Here is an 18,154-nt window from a genome sequence, read left to right as displayed (position 1 = left end):
CCTTCATCTTGTGTGTCTGAATCCTGCTTGTGCATATTGGAGCCAAGGGTGGCCAGATTGTTGGGTATTATTATTTTTAAAGTTAGCATAATGATGACCCATAGGAGATAATCATAAAATATGGGAATCGAGTGGCTATAAGATTACTTATTTGAGGGTTTTTAGATAGTGGGTCAAGCTTTGGGAAATAAATATAACTCCAAACAAACATACACACACACACACACAGACACACACAAATTTCTTCTTATGAAATCTATATTTTTGTTCTTTGAGATCTCAGAATATACAAAATCATTTCTCTCCTTTCTTTGACTTACAAAGGATGACCAGTAAACCACCAGAGTGTTCCACTGGCCCATTTGAAATATCCATCAGTCAATAAACATTTATTAAATGTTTACTACATAAGCAGGATAAATCACGGAAGACTTCCAGTACATTGGTCGAGCGCTTGTAGTGATTTTTGTGAGATATTTGGATGAAAGTCACTTGTGAGCTATATCATGAGAGAGTTTCTGAATGAATGATATCGCAGATCTAGTGGGGTATCTGAGTATCCCTTACCTTCAGGGACAGGTCTGCAGCAAGAGAGATGCTTGATCTTTGTCCCAGTCTGCAGTCATGACCTAGAAAACCCTGTTCTTGGAAGACCTCTGATAGATCAATCTGAATAGGTGTCACACTAGTAAAGTACCAAAGTGTTGGATATGTCATTAGCTCTCTCTGGCCAGTAAACACAGTTAAATCGCTGGGGGAAAAGCTATGCCTGGAATGATAGGTTAAGATTGCTTGGCTCAATTCAGGAAAAGATACTCTTCCTTTTCCCCCGGACAACCCACCCCACCAGACACACAAAAAGAAAGATTTCCCCCAGTTCTGGACTTGATTGGCCTGACATGTCCCCATAACTTGATGTATTTATGAACAAGTAAAAGTTATCCTTAAGAGCTTTCCAAAACTAAGCCAGAGCCTGCATGAATTTTTTTTCCAAAAAGCACGTTGAATCTTCTCAGGAGAAAGTAGACATATAGATTCTTGCCAAGTAAGGAATGTTGAACCACTTAACAAGAAGGGGAAAAAAAATCTCTGGAAAGTTGAAATGGCGTGTGGTCCCAGAGTTCTGTTTGATTTGTGCCACTTTCTGAAATAAAAACATCTGGAAGACTCCCCTCACCAAAAAAAAAAAAAAAAAAAAAAGTCTCTCAAGCAAGATCTCTCTCAGTGTATCTCTGCGTCTTTCTGCCTCTTTCTTTCTCTCTCTTTCTCCACCTCTTCTTCTCTCTTGCTTTCTCCACCATTATCTTCTTTTTCTGTCTCATGTTCTCTCTGTATGTTTCTGTCTCTCTGTCTTTCTTTTTCTCTATGTCTCTCTCTTTTTCTCCCTATCTCTCTCTGTGTGTCTCTCTTTTTCTCTCTCTTTTGCATTTTCTCCACATCTTCTTCTTTCTTGCTTGCTCCATGTCTATCTCCTTTTTATGTCTCATGTTCTCTCTATGTGTATACGTGTCTCTCTCTTTATCTTTTGTGTACTCGTACTCTTACCTCTCACTCTCCGTCTTTTCTGTCTCTGTTGCTTTGCTTTTTTTTATCTATGTTTCTTTATCATTCATTCACCCATCCCTCCACCCATCACTATGATCTCCTCTTGTTTTATTTTGGAGATTTGAGTTTAAGAAAAAAGAGGATTTTATTCTCCCCCTTGCTTTTCTTTTTCTCTTCTCTCTCTCTCTCTCTTTTAGTAGTAACTGCATTGGTGATAACATAGTGTTTAATTTCTTTCCTCACCCCCATCACTGGAAAAGATATTCTCTGAATTATGTGCCCAAGCTTGAAATGATTGGTGAACTCATTCTATCTTGCTTCCCTGTTGTTTGCATCCCATGCTCCATTATATTTGGTGTTGTTGTGTTTGCTGTTATGATTCTCGCTGATTTGGAACATACGATATTGTGGCTACACCACACTTTCTGTCATATCTCACTACTGTAACCTTGTGAGTGTGAGGCGCAATGCTTAGACCTGTCAGGATGGCTTACCAAGCTCATACGTTAGAGCCCCGGCCCACGCTGCCTGTGGAACGGGCGGCACATTCCAAGAAGCATATTGAGTGTGTGATTTATTTGTTCTCGGGGCAGGTCAATTAATTATTTCACTGTGATGCAACCCTTAATTCTAAATGGAAAGAAAGGGAAAATGAATGGCCGCATTCTCTGCCTGTCTGTATTACCCTCTTACAATGAAAAAAAGAAAGCATTTCTCTTCAGACTATACAGGTGCTGCAATGTGAAACCTGAGTATTGTTTGGGGCTTAAATGGTTTCTCCAGCATGTTCCCAGAGATGGGGGCTGGGGTGCCTTTGAAGTTATTGTAGCATTGCTTTTATGAATTGTAGGTTCTTGAGAAGGCATTATAAGGCAGGGGAATGAAAAATTTTAATCCTTACCTTCAGACGTAGCACAAAATGGAACTTATTTTCTAGGGGTATAGTGAGGGGAAATGGTTTTTTGTAGGTTCCCCACATTGTAGTCTTTAAATTATGAACTCTTGAGATTAAGACCAGGCCTGTCTTTCCTGGAAAAAAATAAGTCATATAACCTCCTAGTTGGAATGGGTCTAGCCTAATCTGCACAGGAATAGAAATCTCCTCTTAATATTGCTCATCATCCAACCTCCATTTGGTTTGGTTTCGGTTCAAAAATAAATCTGTATGGTTTGATATGTTGTATGTGTGTTTGTGGTTTTATATCTCCAGACCAAAATAAACACACGCGCGCACACACACACACACACACACACACACACACTATTATATGCTTTCCCAGGTGTTGTGATAGCTTCTGTGGATACAAAAACATGAAGCATCTCCTATCTCAAGGAGTTTTCATTCTATATATGTATATGGGGTTTCAAGCCAGATCCCAATTATGAGGCCATCCATCCCAGTGTGCCAAATTTTCTAACAACTGGCTTTGAGTCTAAAAATGGTCAGCAGCTTGCCTCAGAAAATGTTGTGAGAGCAAAGGAGAGGATGAAGTTAAAAAAAAAAGTGAGGAAAATTCTTAGTAGGTAGAAGGGACATGATGGGGCAAGGTTTCAAAGAAGGCCTTAAGTGGAGCTTTCATTCAGCCCTTCATGAATTTGGGCCTTTAAGGTAGGGTAAAGGAAAGGGTAGAGAGTGTGTTCTAGGCCTGAAGGCAAGATGAGGATGAGAGGTAATGAGTAGTATGGTGTGACTGGAAAGTAGAGGACAAAAAAAAAAAAGTGAGACTTATTAGATATGGCTAGAAAGGTAGCTTGGGGCCAGATTATGATCGATCACAAATGCTGTTCAGGAGTTATTCTTTTGTCATGGAGAGTTATTGAAAGTTGTTGAAAAGAACAGTGACCAAAAAACTCAGTGTGTTAGAAATGAATTGTAGATAAGAGTGAGCAATGAAGTTGAAGTTGGCTAGACCCTTCAAAGATTATAACAATGAGGAAAAGGAGTTTGTAACAATATTTTAGAAGAGGAGTCATAAGGAACTGAAGTACAGTGGTTACAAAGGAGAGGGCTGATACAAGGATGACAGTTTTATGGTATTTTGACACTAAATGGTAGTTATGAGAGGTTGATTCCCTTGCTACTTCCTGGGTGCCTTGGAGGATGGTTGGTGGGAATAGGGAAGTCAAAAGGAAGGGCAGATTTTAGGGGGAAAGGTGAATTTAGTTTGTAAAGTGCTGAATTTGAGCTGATAGGAGAGAGGTGACATACAATCGGGGATGCCCAACAAGTGGTTGGAAATGCATTGTTGGGGCAGCTATATGAATTTAAAGGAAATGTATAATAGAAATATTAAGAAAGATTCAAATCTTGGAGTATGTGCTGGTATACAAAAAAAAAAAAAAAATCAAAATTTGTAGAGACCACTATATTTGTATAAGAATTATCAGAAGAAAATATATAAGAATCATAAGTCCCATGGCTCTGGGATCTTAGAGGAACAGCCAAAGACAAGGATGGGTTCTTGTCACTAAGCTGAGCCAGGTAGTCAAGGATATGAATATCAAATCTTTGGAAAAGATCTTTCTTTTTTCTCTTTCTACCAAGGAGTCTCAGATCATAGACTTCTTTTGTTCTTCATTGAAAGTTGAGATCCTGAAGGTTTTGTGCAAAAACAAACTAGACCTGGACAAAAGAACATGGTGAAGGCTTCCTTGGCCATTGGCAACCCCAATGGCCACATAGACCTGGGTGTCAAGCACTCCAAGGAAGTGGCCACAGTTATTCATGGTGCCATTATTCTGGTTTAGTTGTCTGTTGTTTCTGTGAGATGTGGCCACTGTGAGGAACAGGATTGGTAAGCCCCACACAGTTTCCTGCAAGATCCCTGGGTATTCTCATCCCTGCCCCTAAAGGTACTTGTTTGTCTCAGCTCCTGTACCTAAGAAACTCCTGATGATGACTGGAATGGATGACTGCTGTACTTCTGCAAGAGGCCGTATTGCCACTCTGGGCCACTTTGCTAAAGCTACCTTTGATGCCTTCTCCAGAACATATAGCTATCTTAACCCCAGACCTGTGGAAGCAGGCTGTGTTCACTAAGTTTTCCTATCAGGAATTTACTGACCACCTTGTGAAGACTCACACTCACGTGTCTGTCCAGAGGCTGCAGGAAGCTGGTGTGGCAACCACATAGATTTTTATTTTTTTTAATAAACAGGGAATAAATTGAACAGTCTCTACTTAAAAAAAGAATTATAAGAATTGTCCAAGGGCAGTAATTCTGTATACCCCTTCCCACTAGCATTCCACACATTTGAATAAATACCATTTTTTTTAAACAAATGTAGATCCCTGAGACATTTTGGTGTATCAATACAGAAGGAAGTGCCAGGTCTGTCAAAAGAGAAGAAACTTCAAAAAAACCATCCTTTTGTGGAAAATCTGCCAAAGCAGACTTTGCAAACCAAGATGGTTAAGGGAAAGTTTGCCATTGCTTCTTTCACTTGGGGAACTTCAAACAGATATTTTTCATTCTGCTCTGAAACTGTAATAGGGTATATTTAAAAATATCTAAGAGGAGAAAAAAAAAGAGGCTGCTTATGAATTCCAAGTGTTTCCTAAATTGATCTATAACTCTAGAAAGGTTCAAAGCAAATTACATTTTTACATATGAGAATAGCTTCTTTCATTTAAAAAATATTTATCAAGCACATCCATGTATATGGGAATAACAATGGCTAGTAATAATGTAAAGCAAGAAAAAAGTATTTTTATAGCACCTACTATGTGCCAGGTGCTGTATTAAATATGTTTCCAAATATCATCTCATTCATACAATAATTCTGCGAAGTAGGTGCTATTATTAACATTCCGGTTTTACAGTTAAGGAAACTGAGGCAAAGAGCTTAAGGAATTTGTCCAGGATCATGCAGCTAGTTTAATATCTAAGGCTCTTGAACTCAGGACTTTCTGGCTCCAGACCCAGCACTTTATTTATTGTGCCACCAGTTAGATATGGGATAAGGTCAGAGATTAAATCCATTATTTCAATTTGGTATATTGCAAGAGGAAAATCAGCTTAGTGATGCTAGTTGGCATTAGTCCAGCCATCTCCTACAGCATCAGCACCAACCCTAGGGTATCATCACCTCCTCCTGAGGGTCTCCTCATCTTTCAAATATACAGAGGAGAAAGGTCACCCCTCTTTACATAATGATACCTATGAGAGAAAATCCTTAATCAGCCTGGATGTAATGAGTCATTCTGGATAACTTAGGAATTAGTTACCTTTTAAAAGATTTCAAAAACATTATATTTTTATTTTAATTTTGTTTTTATTGATGGTTTTTTTTTATGTTACCTTTACTTCCAATTATATGTTTCTTCCCTTTTTCCTCCTCAATGAGCCATCTCTTAATGTCAAAGACTGAAAAATGAAAGAGGGAAAAAATTAAGGCAGTTCATCTAGCCAGCCAGCTCATCAACTGGATCTAACAGTTACATAATATTCCATATTCCTAGTCCCCTTATCTCTGAGAATGAGTAATGAAAAGAACCCTAGACTTAGAGTAAAAAAAAAAAGTTCCCAGTAGGTGCTAAGCATTGTACCTAATTAGGTCCTGAATTTCCAAAGAAAAGGAAACATTCCCTGCCTTTTGAGAGCTCTCTATCTAATAGAAATACAATATGCAAATGATTGTAGAAACAAGTGTGATACATGATAAATTGGAGGAAAGGTAGTCATCAGTGAGAAGTGACATGTTAAGAGGGACTGGGAAAATTTTCATATTAAAGGTGGGATTTTAAGTGGAATTTGAAGAAAGTCAAGGAAAGCAGCACATGGAGATGAGAGAGAGACAATTCCAGGCATAAGCGACAGTCCCTGGAAATGCCCAGAGTCAGGAAATGGAGGGTCTTGTGTGAGGAAGAGTAGCAAAATCCATCTCTAAAATGACAAATTGTGTGATCATTGGCGACTCATTTTCCCTGGGATGTCAGTTTTTATTTTTAATCTACAAAAAAATGGAAGCAATGATATGGACAATATCCACCTTGCAGATTTATAGTGTAAGCAAAAAAGCAAATGTATATAAAAGATGTTCAAAAAGTTTTAACTGTGAGCTATCTACAAGTATCAGTTATACACATGTTCATCAAGGAGTCATACATGTTCTTTGTCTTTATATTTGATTACCTTGATGAAGATAAAAGCTTTGCCTTTGTGCTTGAGTCAGACTGGGTCTTTTAAGGTGTGAGAGACAAGGGAGGGAGGGAGGGAGAGAGAGGAGAGATGGATGAAGGGAAGCCTATATTCTAAACAAAGTAGAGTGCTAGCTATTCCTCATACATGATATTTCATCATCCACCTTCCTTCATATAACTGTTCCTCCTCATTTCCATGTTATAGAGTCCCTATCTTTCCTCATGCCTTTTGTGACCCCGCACTCTACCTGCAAATGTTACTATCCTCCTAATTGATTTTGTTTTTATTTCATGTATATATATACACATACATATATATATATATACACATAGGTATGTATATATGTATACCCAAACATACACACAGAGTATCTACATATTTGTGAATGCCTTTCCCCCCCAGTCAAATGTCAACACTTTGACTTGAAACACAATAGGGATTCAGTAAATGTTGAGTTATCCTGAAATAGAAACAAATTGTCAAAAACTTAATGATTGTTTAGCCTCCATTTGAATCTTTGGATACAGAATCTCTAAACCTCCTTCCCTTTCTCCTTGGCCAGGATTGGACAGCTTTGATGCTCAAAGCATTCATTCTTGATATTAATATTTGGATGAAATTTGATGTAATTTCTTCTTCTGATCCTTCTTGTGGACAAAAGATAAGAACAATGATTTGAAGATTGATGGCCACTTAAGATATTACAAAACATCTGTTAAATCTCCCAAGGTTTCCATCTGGGAATTGGGTGGGGGGTGTAATTAAGTTTCGTTCATCTTTCTTTCCATGTTTTTTTAGTTCCTAGTCCTTTTGTAAAAGTAGAGCTTTGGAATATTGTTCTGTTTCTTAAATGATGGAGAGAAAAACAAGCTAGTCTTCTTACTTCATTTCCATGATATATGTCTATCCATTATTTCAAGCTGATGTTTCATATTATCCCCCTCACAAGGATCTAGCAACTCATCTCCCTCAGAAGCTCTGTTAGCTCTGCTACACGAACTCTTTTAAATTATTGGCATTTAGAGAAGCCAAAAACTAACAAAGTCCAAGGATTGTGGGCCCATTCTCTTTTCCATTTACTAGAGAGTTCCTAATGCAGCATAATAAAAACTCAGCCTATTGTATTGGTGTGGTTAGTTAGGGTAAACTTTACTTCAGCAGATCACCAGAAATTGTCCATGTCTGGTATATACAACCAAGATGAAACCCATATTATTAGCCTTGCCTTTCAAAAGCCTCCCACAACTCCTCTTCTATTCATTGATTCAGATATCCAACTGGCATTGCTCAGACAGCCATCAATGGTTACTGTCCAGAAAACTGAAGGGCTGAGACAGCAAAGGAACTGACAGTTTCTTCTTCTCTGGAGAACAAGTTTACTCCTGGTTTTTATTGATCTGCTGGAAAGGAGATGGCTGACAGATGTAAAGATGGAACAGTTCTCTTCCTCTCACTTTGCCCTTCCCTAGGGCGTTCCTCAGCAGGGAAAAAGCTGGGGATCTCTCCAGCATTCGGTCAAATGTGGTATATACCCTTGTACACTTGGCTGTAATGCCCTTGAAGAGGTTGGTTTGGCAACAGTGAAAATAGTCTGAAATGATTTACAGAGGGAGAAAAGATACAAATTTGACTTGTATTCTGAGGAAAAACAAACTCACTGTGATAAATTTTCAACTGGGGGTTCTTTGTCAGAGAAAATGGAGATGAAGAGGAGAGAGGAGAAAAGAAAGAGAAGAGGGAGAAAGAAAAGGCCTCAATTCACTAAAATTTAATAAGCATTATTAATTAAGTGCCTGTTATTAATCAATTAAGCAAGATTTCAATGCTAGCTTGATCTAGGGTCAGTACATATAAAAACAAAAATATAATAATATCTGCCTCAGGAAGCTTACATTTAGATAGGTAAGAATCACAATGCAATATAGTTAGAATTGCAGGAGAATTTAGAATTATCTTGTTTTAAAGAAAATGGCCAAGTGATAGGTCAAGCAGTGTGTCTCACATCACACAGGTCCTCTGATATAAAGTCTAGTGATCTAGGACAGAGAGGTTTCTTTGTTTCTTTCTTATTCTTTTTCTTTTTTCCTGTTTCTTTTTTTTTCTTTTTCTCCTTCCTTTCTTCCTCTTTCTTTCTTTCTCTCTCTTTTTTTCTCTTTCTCTTTCTTTTTCTTTCTTTCTTTCCTTCTTTCCTTCTTTCTAATTTTCCTTCTTTCCTTCCATCTTTCCTTCTTTCCTTCTATCTTTCCTTCTTTCTTTCTATCTTTCCTTCCTTCCTTCTTTCCTTCCTTCCTTCCTTCCTTCCTTGCTTGCTTGCTTCCTTCCTTCCTTCCTTCTTTTCTTCCTTCCTTCCTTCCTTAGCAATTTCAACATGAAAAGAAAGAATTGTGCCACAATGATAATACCTTGATTTCTAAGGTTTCATGACTGGAAATCAGAGCAAAATACAGAAGTTCCATCCAAGTCTTACTATACAGGGGAATGTTTTGCTTAAGCTTCTGCCTTGGCAAGGGAAATTATGAAGCCAAAGATATGACAGATCTCAAATATCAACCATGACCCCAACTCTTATGAGTCAGCCATATTGTTTCTTTAAAAAGTGAATGGATAAATTTAAAAATTTGATGAAAAAAGCACGTAAGAGATATTTGTATATATGTGTGTGTATTATGACATATTCAACAAAATCTCACTGTTTACTCCCAACCCTACTCCCTCCAGAAAGAAAACTCTAAAACAGAATTATTCAAGGTTTTGCACTAATTGAAAAAAGAAACTGTGACATTTCCCTTGGCTGTCCCACCTTGCCTGGAATGTTCTTCTTCCATCATTATCTTCTGATTCTGATGGCTTCCTTCAAGCCTCAGTTAAGATTTTACCTTCAAACAAGAAATCTTTAGAAGTTCTTTTTTAAAATAATAATATTGAATTTTATTATAAAGTTTTTAAAGGGGTATTTTAAAAAACTATCACAAGAATTTTAAAAGGAGGTGTAATCTACTCAATGTCAAGAAATAATTAGTTTTCATCCCACTGGCTACCCATAATTTATTTTAATTGCTATGACTTTAAGAGGCAGCTTCCAGAAGCAGTTTTTCAACTGTCCTTAAGCCAATGGTAATAGACGCATCAGCAAAAGTCTCCTGTTATTCAGAGGAAGGGCCCTGAAGATAACCAAATGCCATTGTGAAATAGTGTCTATTGGCTTGTGCTAAATCAAATAAGGTGAAATTTAATAGAGATCAATGCAAAGTCTCACACTTCTGTCCAAAAATCAACTTCACAAGTTCGAGATGGGGGAGATATGCCCATACATTCATTTGTCTGAAAAAGAATTAAGGCTTTTTACTGATGGCAAGTTCAACCCAAGTCAATAGTGTGATCTATGTCTGCCTATCTATCTATCCAATATTTTATGTAAAAGTATGAGACCTGGGGTTTGAACCCAGGACTTTTGCTCTTCTTTCTCTGAAGGGAGAGACTAAGAGTTCAATAGACCCATTTTTTTTTGCTAATTTGGGGTTTTTCATTGCTATTTTTACTTTACTCTCCATAAATGGAAGCTTTTTAGTCTTTGAGAATGTATCTCATTTTGTTTCATGCAAGCATATATATGCTTAAATATTTTACATGTCTATACTATATGAAGCTTGCTTTTGTAATGGAGAGAAAACCAAACTCAGGACATCTCATTCAAATTTTGGTTGATGTTACATAGCTAGTGACTTACTGAAGCTCTCTGGGCTCTCAATTACTCATCTATTATATAGATGAGTTGCAGTAAATGATTTCTAAGACCTTAGATTTCAAATTGTGTTTGGGCACCAGCCTTTTGAGAAAAAAATAATACATTGACTTTGGAGAAATAGAGAAAACAAATGTTAATATATCATTTTGGAATGAATAGCTACGTTAGCATGATGTAGATTCAAGGGTATATCAGCTATAATATTTGAATCTAAGTGTCCTTGTCTACAAATCTGGTTCTCAATTCACTACTCAATGTTGAAGCATGTTTTGGAAATTGATTTATTCAAGTCCTTAAGGAAATCCAGGGTTGAGTATCCCAAGTTCTATAGGAAAACTGAAATACTGGCCAAAATTCTCAGATTTTTAGACTTTAAGTATCAGTGCTTTCTATGCTGAGTTCTTTCTTTTTTCATGAAGATAACAATCCTTCTAGGTTATCTCTGATTGTATCCACCATCTTATGGAAACCAAAAGATCTTTGTCTTTCTTTTCACCCAAGGTGCTTGTACCACATGATGGAGGCTGCCAGAACAGGGTCCAGGGTCAATGTCAAATTTCCTCTAGATGATATAGTCTCCTAGATTCTTTGATTCATAGATAACACTGTGCTGATTTTGTTTGCTAGCGATCAAAAATTCTCATAAATGAGATTTTTTTTATCATTTACAAAAATTTGGTCTTACCACTGATGCAGGAAAAAAGTGATGTATTTAGCCGATCTATGAACCAGAACTTGAAGGACAATCTAATAGACAACTTATAGAAATCTATCAGTATGTATGAAACATATATATGTATATATGTATAAACATATATATATATATATATGCATGTGCCTTTATAATTTACCTATGTTTGTATATATGTATACATATGCACTTCTATGTATATATGGTATATATACATATATACACATATGTATATACTATGTATATAGTAGATATACTTTGTGTATGTTTATGGGTACTATATATGTGTGTCGGACAGATAACTGAAAATAAACAATGAATCTTGTTCAGAACTAAAGAATTCCATTTTTGTTGAATATCTTGGAGGTTTTGACTGGTTTGGAGAAGTAGTAGAAGGAGCCTTTTGAAAGTAAGATGTGCTTAGAATTAATTAGCTACTAAGGGTCAACATTAATTTTGAACCTGAGTCATCCTGATTTCAATCAATTAGCCATCATGTCACTTCCATGTCACCACTACCTGAGGAAGAATCGTCATCATTAAGAAATGAAGAAGTTGAGCCTCTATGAGTTTAAGGGGTCACATGGGCTGGGAAATGTCTTGGTTTGGAGTTGAACTACAGAATTATCCATTCTACCACTTTATGTTCAGAGATCCGTGAGAATTCAGGAAAGGAGGCTGACTGAAATTTAACTTTGGGTGTAGAATAACTGGGATATATGGATGTACAGTATCAGGAAGAAGGGAGGGATCAGGCCTGAAATGCATTTGAATTCATAAACTTATTTTAAGTGATTGTATGATACTGGGCCAAACGTGGACAGAAAAGGAAGCAGCGGCTGACCTCAAGGAGCCTACATTCTACTTCTCCAGGTCAGGGATTCTTAACCGTTTTTGTCACAGGGACATCTTTGGCAGTCTGCTGAAGCCTAGAAATCCCTCCTCAAAATAATGTGGGCTTTTTGATGTATAAAATAAAATGTATAGGATTATAATTAGAAAAGAAGCTGATCATATTGAAAAACAGTTATCAAAATATATTTCTTAGAGGTTTCAGAAACTCTAGGTTAAGAAGTCCTGCTCTAGGGGGTTTCTGGGATGGAACAGGAGACAAAAGGAGCAGCTGAGCCCTAGGGACTGAAAGGGGCTGCAATGGGCTGGATATGCTGCCCATTTTCTGACCTCTATTTTTAAAGTCAGGAAGCAATCTATTCACTAAAGCTGGGTATTGGTGTTTGGGATGCTGGGAAACTAGCCTAGGAGCAGTGATTAAAGGGAAAAAAAAAGAAAGGGAGGGGAGAGGGAGAGGAGAAGGAGGGAGGGAAGGAAGGGGGAGGAGGAAGAGAGAGAGGAGTAAGAGAAAAGGAGAAAGAGAAGGAAGAGGAGGAGGAGGAGGAAGAAGAGGAGGAAAAGGGAGGGAGGGAAGAAGAGGAAAGAAAGAGGCAGAGACAGAGAAGAGGAAAAGACACAGAGGGACAGAGAGACAGAGGGACAGAGACAGAGGGAGGAACAGAGAGAGGAAAGGAGGAAGAGGGGATGGGAGGAAGAAAGGAAGGAGGGAGAGAGAGACAGACAGAGACACAGAGAGAACAGAGGGGAAAGAGAGCAGGCGGGAGAGATGAGAGTCAGAGATAAGGAGAGGCAGAGAGAGTTGGAGAAAAGGTGACCTTGAAAGCATAGTGGTGGGATGACAGTGACTGCATGGGGAGTGTTTCCGAGGGTCTGTAAGGAAAGATTGCTCCCAGGAAAGGGAGTTACAGGGATTCCGGAGAGCCCAGATACTCAAATGTGGTCTGGGAGAGGCTGGGGAAAGGGCTAAGCCTGTGACCTTATTCTTTGCTCTCCCACATCTGCAGATGCAAATAGAGGCGGAGAAGGGGGCGGGAGGGGGGCCCCGGGAGAAGCTGAAAGCACCCCGCAGCGGAGCTCTCGGGCTGGAAGAGACCTCAGAGACAATCTAGTGTTAGCCTTCATTTTCCAGATGAGGACACTAGGACCCAGGGGGATTAATTGACTCGCCCAAGGTCACAAATCAATTTCCATCTTGCCAGTCTTTTGGAACCAAGAAGTCACCCAGCTCTTTCTGGTTTTGGAAGAGATTAACTCCCCACCCCCGCCCGGGGGAACGTGGGAGGGGGGGAAGGGAGGAGGGAAAGAGCTAGTGGAAGAATGTGAGAGAAAAAAATAGTCCGGGACTTTGAATGTCACGCTAAGGACTTTGAACTCCGTGTAGCCACCACAGGAAATTACCTAAAGGATTTTGAGTGAGACGGTGAAAGTTATGGCTTTGTTTTCGGATAAATCTCAGAGCTTGGAGCCAGGCCGACTTGGGTCTGTCCCCGCCCGTTTACTTATTAGTTATGACACCATGAAGAATCTTAAACTCTCTGAGACTCTGTATTCTTATCTGCGAAATGGGGTTAATAACATCAGTCTCCTCAATTGATTTATTGTGATGATCAAATGTACTCAGGGGGGAATTAGAGGAACTGAATTTATCCTGTGCAAACTCTGCTACTTAATTAGCCATATGATCTTGGTCAAGGTATATTCCCTAAGCCTCGATTTCCCCATCTATAAAATGAGGGATTTGAACAAGGTGACTGAGGTCATCGATGAAATAGGATAGTGCCTTTGAGTTAGACACAAAGGATCTTGTGATCTCTCTCTTTCCTCTGTCTTCTGCTCTCCTCGGTGTTTCATTGTTCCTAGTTGCTCTGGGTCAAGCCTGTGTTTATGTATGTATACATACATCCAACCTAGAATCCTTCCATTGTGATTTCAGCGTTTTATTTATAGATGACCTGCTGCCATTAATAAGAATGGTTTGTTTGTGTGTGTGTGTGTGTTTCTGTAAATAGACATCTGGCCTAATGTATATTTCTGAATCTATAAAAGGATGCTCATTTATATGGAAAGAACATTTGTTTTGGAAAAATCAAGTTAGAACAAGTTAGTAATCAAGTATTGAAAGCAGAGGCAAGAGATTGAATGAAAGGTAAAACAAAACTGAAATGGAAATAAATATGTGATTGCTTAAATCTGATTTTGAGCTGAAGTTGTTTTGGATATAAGTAAATCCATCCTAGCGGGGAGCTCAGGAACCATCTTGTCCCACCTGTATTAAAAAAAAAAAAGAAAAAAAAAACTCCATCCATCCCTCCTTCCCCATCATGACAGCCAGGAGGGAAAGATATTCAGAGGCTATAGGTTTAAACCTAGAATCAAGAAAAAGTTGAACAAGCCCACCTGAGATTAAGCTGCTTCAGAAAGCTGATGCAAGCGAAGATCATCGATTCACCTATTTGCAGCCCCAATGGACCATAGATGTTACCTACCTCAAGCCATTCATTTTACTGAGGAGTAAAGCAAAGTTAGAGCAGTCACATGACTTGTCAAGGTCACCCCCATCGGTAGTAAGTCTAAGAACCACTATCTGATTACTAGTTTCTTCATATTCTGCATATGATTTTTGGCTGCTGAATATTGAAATTTGCTGCACAATATGTAACGAACAACTGAAGAAATGTTTAATGAATATTGTAATTATTGGAAATTTTTTAAAAAATGGGTTCCACTAACTCCAAAACCCTCAACTTTTCCATTGTAACAAGTTTAAAAGATAAGAATCTGTGTGATGATGCTCAGCTTAAGAAGAGTATATAGTTTAAGATAGACAAATAATTCTGAAGAGTGATGTAGAGGGTTTTCGTGTTGTCATGGTGAGGGGAAAGGAAAGACTTTCTAGAAAGAAAAATAAGACTGGAAGAATGTGGCAGCTAGGCAATAGCGTGGTTGATAAAATGGAAGTCTGGAAGATCTGAATTAAAATCTGCCCTCAGGTATTTACAGATTGTGTGATTCTGGGTGAGTCATTTAACCTTCACCTGCCTCAGTTTACTTTCCTGTAAAATGGCTGAATGGAGTAAGCATTAATGGCCAATTGGTGCCAGGCACTGTGGTAAGCACTTTACAAATATTATCTTATTGAATCTTCACAACAATCCTGTTATTTCCTGCTGTTATATCCCCAGTTTACAGATGAGGAAACAGGTTAAGTGACATACCCATATTCATACAGTTATACCTGAGGCAGAATTTAAGCTCAGGTCTGATTTCAGACTTAGGCTCAATGTACTGCTCAGCTACTTCTTTGAACATATGAGGACATTTTTAGCACCTATCATGCAAAGGTTTTTATGAAAATAGGATTAATGTCAGTAAAGTTCTTTGTAAACCTTCAAGTACTATATAGATGCCATCTATTATTTTTATTTATGTCATATTATTGATGTTATTGTACGATTCGAAGAACCATGATGGGAAAAGGAGTTTAGAATTGCTTATTATTTCTCTAGAGAATTAAACCAAGACCAAAGAAGTAGAAAGTAGAAGAGAAGGATGGCATAAGCCATTTCAGACAATTAGAATTATCTAAAATATTCATAACAGTTTTATCTATAAAACAGTCGGGGAAATGGAAAACAACCATAACTGCTCCAACTAGAGAATGGCTAAGTAAATTGTGATATATTAGAATAATTGAATATTATTGCACCTTAAGTAGCAAATAGGAAGAATAGGAGGGATTATGGGAATGTTTATATGAAGTCCTACAGAGGAGGAAAGCAGAATGAGAACCAAAGTTTACTCAGTAATTATGACTATCACTATGTGAGAAAAAACAACAACTAATAATATACTCTGAAGAAAAACAAGTCAGAAAAGGCCATCAGCAAGCAGAATGTTCTTGTTATGAGAAAGGAAATACATATGCTGTTAAAATCAACTTTAAATAATTTTGAGTTTATGATTGACTTCCTTTAAAATTATATTTATTTGAATTTTATTGTTCCCTATGGTTAATGCAGCTAGTTAACATAGTGAGTAGAGCACTGGGCATAGAATCAAGAAGACTCATGTTTATAAGTTCAAACACAGGTTCAAATACGTCCAAGCTGTGTGTGACCCTGAACAAGTCACTTACTCTTGTTTGCCTCAGTTTCCTCATCTGTAAAATGAACTGAAAAAGGAAATGACAGACCACTCCAGTATCTTTGTTAAGATAATCCTAAATGAGGTCCCAAAGAGTCAGACATGATTGAACAACAACAAATAAATTTTGAAGTAAGGAAAAAAAAATATTTTACAACAGTTAAGTGATAGACAGTGGATTGAATTGCTTATATAATGGAAGTTCTTGTCAAGATCTGAATTTGCATCTTCCATCTGATACTCACTGTGTACTCTCTAGAAATCACTTAACCTCTCTGAGATTCATATTCCTCATCAATAAAATGGTTCATAAAACCCCTGTCCACTCATTTCAGAGGTTCATCGAGAGAGTTGAATGAGAATATATGTTGTATTAAGTGCTTTGAAAACTTTTAATTGTTGTGTTAAAATCAGCTATCATCCTTGCTAATTAGAGTCTGAATGACCCTCATGAAGATACTCGGGAGATGATTTCTTCTTTGATAGGAAAGTGGGACAAGATAATCTTTCAGGTCTTTTCCATCTCAAAAATCACTGATTCGACTTTGAGAATCATCTAAGTAAAGAGTGATTTTCATTTTTGCCACAATCCTATGTTAAAAACATAGATCTCTGTGTATATGTGTATGAGTATTTACCAAAAGGTCATTGTCAAACAATAGTTAATTACTTGCTTGGGACAAGTACTGGGTACACCCTAAATTAAATTATAGCGGGCCTCCACCTAAGTGTGCAACAAAGGGAATCACAGAATGTGCAACTTGAAGCAGAGCAATTGGCTTCAAATTCTAGACTTGCTGTTTGCCATCTGTGTGACCTTAGGCAAGGAATTTAACCTTTCACACCCTCCATTTCCTTCTCTGTAGAATGGGAATAATGTTACTCCCAATGCTAATCTCATGAGGTTACCAGTAAAATACTTCATAACCCTTAAAATGTGACCTACATGGGAGGTCCCTTCCCTTCTCTGCACAAAGGGAGATGGAAAGGGTGGAGGAAGGGGAAATGGTGGACCACGGGATCCCTAAAGTCCATTTGACTCTCAGTCTCAATATCCTACTTAATTTGAAATAAACTCGTTTCTACCATTTGAGTATGACTCTATTAAAGCGTAAGAGCTTTTGTCACAGTCTCACCAAGTGTTATTGTTCAATCATTTTTTTTTTTTTGGTTGTGATCAACTTTCCATGATCCCATTTGGGCTTTTCTTGGCAAAGTGATTTGCCATTTCCTTCTTCAGCTCATTTAAGGATATGGAAACTGAGGCAAATAGGGTCACATGATTTGCTTAAGGTCACAGAGCTAGGAGTGTCTGTGGCCAGATATGAATCACTAAATACTTTTGTTTAAAGGGATCTTGAAAGAACATAAAAATCCAACTTCTCAAAATTATACTGTAACCATGTAGCATGATATATTATGCAATTTTTCAAGAAAGCAATAGCTGATAATTTGACCTTAATCCTAAATTGGCAAATCCCCCCTGGAGAGAGAGAGAGAGAGAGAGAGAGAGAGAGAGAGAGAGAGAGAGAGAGAGAGAGAGAGAGAGAGAGAGAGAGAGGCATCTTGATTTCACTCAAAGTAGCAGATATTTTGGAGTGTGTTATGGTGTTTACTTCCTGGATAGAACCACTTTGGACTGAAAAATCCCTTTGATCTATTTCTTTTTCTGACTTCCCTCTATGCCTGAACAGGAAGCAAATAACTACTATGCCCATTTTTCCTGAGAGAGGGAGGAATCTCTGACTTCCTGTCTTTGAGAAGCTGAAAATGACAGAGGCTTTTTGCCTTTATTAGCAAATCTTGGAAAAGGTTTGCCCTTTGGTCCATGACATGATTTCATTGTGTATTCAGTACAACACAGTTCAAAAAGGATTTAATGAGCAGCTTTAAGCTCTGGGGAATAAGAAGGTAATAATAACAATAATAATAGCTAGAATTTATGGAGCACTTTAAAGTTTGCAAAGCTCTGTACAAATTTTCTCATTTGATCCTCACGACATTGGGAGGTAAATGCTATTGGATAGGAAACTG

At 37.9% G+C, this 18,154-nt stretch overlaps 1 protein-coding gene and 1 pseudogene across 12 annotated transcripts in view; both read left to right on the top strand.

Moving 5' to 3' along the window:
• RBMS3 (RNA binding motif single stranded interacting protein 3) overlaps positions 1-18,154 on the top strand; it is a 1,470,243-nt gene that overhangs the window by 998,220 nt on the left and 453,869 nt on the right. The gene's annotated exons all lie outside the window — the stretch shown is intronic.
• LOC127564735 (40S ribosomal protein S2-like) lies at positions 2,013-4,836 on the top strand (annotated as a pseudogene).

This window comes from Antechinus flavipes, chromosome 5, assembly GCF_016432865.1.
Source record: "Antechinus flavipes isolate AdamAnt ecotype Samford, QLD, Australia chromosome 5, AdamAnt_v2, whole genome shotgun sequence".
Taxonomy (NCBI): domain Eukaryota; kingdom Metazoa; phylum Chordata; class Mammalia; order Dasyuromorphia; family Dasyuridae; genus Antechinus; species Antechinus flavipes.
This window is presented reverse-complemented; position numbering and strand designations above follow the sequence as displayed.